The sequence below is a fragment of the Salmo trutta genome, chromosome 19, assembly GCF_901001165.1.
Source record: "Salmo trutta chromosome 19, fSalTru1.1, whole genome shotgun sequence".
Taxonomy (NCBI): Eukaryota; Metazoa; Chordata; class Actinopteri; order Salmoniformes; family Salmonidae; genus Salmo; species Salmo trutta.
In genome coordinates, this window is record NC_042975.1 from 51,068,657 (window position 1) to 51,075,472 (window position 6,816).

A 6,816-nucleotide genomic window follows, 5' to 3' on the forward strand; every position below is an offset into this window, starting at 1 on the left:
CATGATGGTCTTTCTGGGGGGCGGGATAAATAAGAAGGAGTCAACTTAATTTATTAGAATTTATTAGAATGTCAACAGTTAATTTATTAGAATGTCAAATAATTAATAAATCATGCCCGCGAGAGGTACCGGATCTGGACAAATAGGTGCCGGAACAAACAAAGTCAAATATGAGAGGTAAGCACTGACCCTTGAACTTTGCATGTCACATCTGTCAAATGTGACTGGATCACAACCAGTCATATCTAGTAACCATAAAAGCAACATTAAGCGAGTTTCATTAATATGAATAATTGCTCAGTACTTGAAGCGTGAATAGAAAACCTCTCACATCTAATAATGGTAACTTCAACCCATGTCAGATTTAACGATATTGGATACCTTACTGTACATACAGTACCAAGATATACATATGCATAACAATACAGCCTGTGTCACATTTCAATCAAAGTAATTTACCTTAAATGTTTTAAACAGGCCTAAAAAACAAGAAATGCTATCTGAAGTGGATGGTGACTACATTTCCATCTATGTACTTTCTTCCCCCACACACATCCCTCCATAGAAGTGCCATCTGTCAACTTTCAGTACAAACAACACTTGAAGCAAATTTAAACATTGAATTAAACTGAAAAACTACTTCCCCCTAATGTATCCTGGAGAGAAAGAGAGAGAAAGATAATACCACACGACATGAGAGAAATGGAGAGACACACTTTGAGAGCATCATTCCTAACAGGAAGTGTAAAAAAGGGTCCTTCCTTAATAAAGGACAGGGAAGGAGAGTAAGGTTTCAGCTAAAGTATAATAATTCTGATATGTTCTGTCCAGTTGTCCCTCAATCAGACCTGCAGGTGCCATCAACCAGCCTACATACCATATGTGAGTGAACTGTGAAGATTGTCAAGAGAGAGGGAGAGAGTTAATTGAAGGATCCAACCCTTTTTTCAAATTTAGTCTAAAATTACATACCCAAATCTAACTGCCTGTAACTCAGGACCTGAAGCAAGGATATGCATATTCTTGATACCATTTGAAAACAAACACTTTGAAGTTTGTGGAAATGTGAAATGAATGTAGGAGAATATAACACAATAGATCTGGTAAAAGATAATACAAAGAAAAAAACATGTATTTCTTTTTGTTTTTTTGTTTGTTTGTACCATCATCTTTGAAATGCAAGAGAAAGGCCATAATGTATTATTCCAGCCCAGGTGCAATTTAGATTTTGGCCAGTAGATGGCAGCTGTGTATGTGCAAAGTTTTAGACTGATCCAATGAACCATTGCATATATATTAAAAATGTTGTATCAAGACTGCCCAAATGTGCCTAATTGGTTTATTAATGCATTTTTAAGTTTATAATTGTGCAGTCTCCTCAAACAATAGCATGGTATTCTTTCAATTTAATGGGGGGGGGGGGGGTACCAATCCCGTAGAGGTTAACTCAAACAGTTTGTAAAGGACACAATGGGACATTTGGGACATAGGAATGATTAACAATACATTTTTGACAATTTCCAATTATTACCGCTCAATTCTATAGTTTGGGTAATACCAGTGATTTAAGAAAGAATGTAATGTAATATAAAACAATAATGTAATATAAAACAAGTTTCCATTACATGGAATTGTATCCAGAACTGAAGTAGATCCAAGTAAATGTTTTTAGTACTGAATATCGAGCTGATAAGCCAGCACCAACTTTTTGAAGGACGTAGCAGATTTGTTAAACAACAGGTTTCATATTTTGACTAGTTGATGTCACAGGGACAGTCATTACAGAACATATGTCAATGCAATAGGTCAAAATGACAAGATTACAAGAAAGGGTCTCTGGGATTGTTTACTATTCCGCTTAACGGGACACTATCATCTGATGTGTCTGAAGTATGATTCTGTATACACATGGTTTAATCAAGACTTCCCGAACAAGATCCTGTAAACTCGATTAAGATTAAGAAGTTTTATGACTTATTAAGATATAGCATAGTAAAAACGTATAAGTGCACAAGGCGAGACCCAAATGCAGACACAGGAGACAGATGGTTGAGCTCCGATATTTATTATAACAAAAGGAGTAGGCAAAAGGCAGGTCGAGGACAGGCGAGAGTTCATAAACCAGGTCAGAGTCCAAACAGTACAAGGGGATAGGCAGGCTCGAGGTCAGAACGGGCAGTGGTCAGGCAGGCGGGTTCCTTGTCAGGACAGGCAAGGGTCAAAACCAGGAAAGCTAGGAAAAAAGACTGGGAAAAATAGGAGCTAGGAAAAATGCTGTTTGACTTGGCAAAACAAGATGAACTGGCACAGAGAGACAGGAAACACAGGGATAAATACACCTGGGATAATAAGCAACACCTGGAGGGTGGTGGAGACAAGCACAAGGACAGATGAAACAGATCAGGGTGTGACAAAACTAAAAAAAAAAAGTACATGTTTTTTTCTTTCTTCCAGGACTGATGGAATGTCCACTATCAAGTCTTCTGATGAGTTTACCAATGATTCTGTATCTGTCCCTTTAAAAGGCTTCCTAGGGCAGGTGCCTTAGAAGAGCAGTAAATTGTATTTAATCTTTATTTAACTAGGCAAATTAAGTAAGGCCTGGCCATTGTGTTTATTTTTACCATGCATTTTACCACACATGCCAGTACCCACACACAACCAACCTATTTGTTAGTGGTGTTAAAACCGTGTTTGATTTATTGTGTGGGGTCTTTTTATTTGGTTTTAGTGGGTTCTTCACGGGTTGGCACACACATGAAATTTTCTGAAGTATCTATTGTCCGAGTTTTGGTTGCACACATGTAAATTCTCTTGATAAGAAATGTACTGAAAAACCCAATGTAAACCTGGTACACAAAATGTTTGAAATGTTTGAACTATCTTTAAATAACGAGTCTGAAGTACAGGGAAAGAAAAGGGAAAGAAACACTCACTTAATGGGGTTGAATGACTTCTGACCTCTGAGTTAGGCCTCTGGGGCTTGAGCTGACAAAAAAGTTACAGCCTGCATTCCATAGACAAGATGTGGTGGGTGTAACTGAAATAGAGATAGCCTGAAGGAGTAGAACAAACCCCTCATTGTTCCTAATCATCCTGGCATCTGGGAAACGGCACCAGATGCAGATTTTTTTATTACGTATTTTATTTAACTAGGCAAGTCAGTTAAGTACAAATTCTTATTTACAATGACGGCCTACACTGGCCAAACCCGGACGACGCTGGGCCAATTGTGCACTGCCCTATGGGATTCCCAATCACGGCCGGTTGTGATACAGCCTGGATTCGTACCAGGGTGTCTGTAGTGATGCCTCTAGCACTGAGATGCAGTGCCTTAGACCACTGTGCCACTCGGGAGCCCCCAGAAAACAACAGGATGTACCTGAAGTGGCTTATGATGCCCCCCGATCTGCATGGGGGGGGGGGAGAACCAGCCATGACTAAGCATTTTTGGGTCCCCTATATAAAATCTCTGTTTTTTCATGAAAGGCTAAGCTCTCGGCAACACACACTTCGGAGTGTGTGTCGAACAGCTTCATTATTGCAATAATGAATCAATTTTAAATCAAGATGATTGTTTGAAGAAATGACAACGTCTCTCTCAGTACTATGAATTTCTATGACACCTTACAGACAGGGAGCTTGATTGGGTATAGGATAAGGTGTTTTATATGAAGAAGTGTATTGCTGTTGTTGTTTTTCTTTGTGTTGTTTTTGTCTTGCTTCAATACAAATCTCACCAGATTGTGTCTGCTGGATGATTGGGATTTCTCCCTAAGGATTAGCCCTCTGACTCCCTGACCCTGTAACTCTGCGGCGAGGTCGCCGATATGTTACCTTAAAATTGAACAATAAAGCAGGGAATGTGAGGGGAAATGTTGTTGTCTCTAGAGATAGCATTGAATTGTAAACAACATCACCTCTCCCTCTATCTTGGTTTGTGCAGGTGACTGTGACCTCCTCCTCAGACCAATTGGCAGTACTTCCAGAACATTGTTCTGGGAATCAAAGGGGATATCTCAGTTTCAAGGTCTTAGCTTGGAGAGAAGAAGCCTCGTGAGGTATTGGTCGGTCACATGCAGGAAGCAAACGTTAATGATGAATTAATGATTAATAATGAATAATGTAAATTGTGCAATTATAACTTGTCTGTGAAAGCAGTATATAAGAGAAATAATGGAACTGCCCCGGCAGAGCTCCCGACCAACGTGTGCTATGGTGCATTAAGTTTGTTGGAACCTCTCCATCTTGCTGATAATAAAGGATGATTAATTTAAGTTTGACTGAGTTCCTAATGGCAATTTCCACGGCCCCGTACTGTGTCCTTCTCCTGCGGGCACATTCTGAACCCCGACACCCACACACACAATATCAGCATTGACTGTAGCTTAACTGGATATTGTTGTATTGAATGTAAGAAAATAGCTACGCAAAGGGCCAGATAGGTAACCATTTACAGTAAACACTGTTAATTATTAGCCTACTCAGTCAATAAGCACCAGCCAGACAGAAGATCCAGCTAACTTAGCTACAGAAATTAATGTAAAAATCTCCCCTTTCTGCAGCAGGTACCTCTGGCCGGGCTGCTTTATCTTGCAGCAGGTTGAGAGACTAACGTTAACTTACTTCCACTAGCTAGCTACTACTAGCTAGCATGAGGGACAAACTAATTTACACTAGCTAGCATGAATATAGCCAGTAGCCAGGTAGGGCTTGCTAGCAAGCCTGCTAGCTAATTGGTTTGCACCACCTGCTAGCTTGTCAGTTAGCCAGCTTGCTAGCTAGTCAGCATTAATGTTAGCTGGCTAATGCTACCTAGCCAGGTAGTGCAAGCCAACTTTGTTCAGTTGTTACTGAGTTCGTTCTATTGGCATGCTAACTTCATGATTATTTAAACATCTTAGCTAACGTTAATATTTTTATCTTCCTGTCACACAAATGTCTAATCCTTTCTTCTGTGCTGCCGACACTGCAGCTCAACCCAGACCCGCTATACACCGTGAATAATATATTATGGCAACATGGGGCGTGTACTTCAAGGTATGAATAAAAAGAAAAAAGAAAAAATGTGATACATTTTGTCGTTATTTGTTTTCTGTTACTCAATGCCTCATTTGGAAACCATAAAAGAGAAAACGAGTTGATATCCATTTTTTTTTCAACTACAAAAATTATAAAATGATTAATTTCCTTTTGTTAGGCCTTGCAGAGATTACAGAAATAGGAATTATCCATAAGCACATGGCCCATGACTCTATACTCAATTTTTATCTTGTCCTCTAATAGGAAATATTAATTGGCCAAAAAAGTACATGGACCATGCTGGAGTCCTGCCCAGACGCTCAAAAGCCTTGAACATCTCCAACTGACCAATTTTCTGCCTCCATTATTCATTTTTAGCTTTAGAGTTATTGCTTAGTGTAGCTGCACTGTTTGTAGTCAGATTTACCTTATGTTTTGAAAATGGAGCCCCTGACTCAATTTGTATTTGTATTCATTATGGATCCCCATTAGCTGCTGCCAATGAAGCAGCTACACTTCCTGGGGTCCAGCAAAAATTAAGGCAGATAAAAAATGTTTTACATTACAATACATTCACTACAGATTTCACAACATATTAAGTGTGTGCCCAAAGGCCCATACTGTACTACCACATATATACAACACAAAATCTATGTTTACATGTGTATATAGTGCATTTGTTATCGTGTGTTTGTATGTGTCTGTGCCTATGTTTGTGTTGCTTCAGAGTATTAACAACATACGCAACACTGTGACATCATTGCGTGAGACCAATCATTGAGTATGGCCATTTGTAACCCCACCCACCGGCCTACTTGGTTTGAGGTTAGTACCAGATATCAAATGAACGGTAGGAGTGAAATCTTTGGAAAAACTGGACCCTTGCCTTTTGGCTTATCCATTTGTGGTTTCGGGGTGGGTGAAAACGGAGTTGGGTGCTGTGGAATCGGTGAAAGTAACCCGAAGTGGTCTTGTGATAATTGTTTGTGTTTCTGCAGGTCAGAGGGAGCAGGCGCTCCGAGCCAAATGACTGGGGACAAGATATGTGAATCGTTTGCTCTCAAGAAAAGGGTGCCACTGAAAGGAGTGATTACTGGGGTAGCGGTAAATGTGAAAGTGGACCAACTGAAGGGGAAGATTCACTGGCTGCAGTCCAAACACGTTATTTTTAACCCCTCAGCCCTTGCGCTATCCACACATCTGTCACGCTGATCCTCAAAATGCGGGCCCCTCAGGGGGAGCGTGCTTAGTCCCCTCCTGTACTCCCTGTTCACCCACGGCTGTGTGGCCAAGCACGACACCATCATTAAGTTTACTAGCTTCATACTTTTTTTCTGACATGCCGAAAATGCAGCCTTGTTGATTACATTTGACACTTCACGGCCACCAGTGTTTGACATGTGACAACAGTTTGCATTGAATTGTGGGTCATATCAACCTCGCAAGTGACCAAAGTTGCTCACTCGCTCCCTTTACCTAAATTGAGGGCCGAGGGGGCAATGTTAGTGAATTGGACCTCCACTTATGATGTCAATCAAACTGCATCCGGTTTCGACGAGGATTCCCCCGAGGGGCCCCCGTTTTGAGGATCAGCGTGACAGATGTGTTGTTGCCTACTCTTACCACCTGGGGGTTGCCCGTCAGGAAGTCCAGGATCCAGTTGCAGAGGGAGGTGTTTAGTCCCAGGGTCCTTAGCTTAGTGATGATCTTTGGGCACTATAGTGTTGAACGCTGAGCTGTAGTCAATGAACAGCATTCTCACATAGGTGTTCCTTTTGTCCAGGTGGGAAAGGG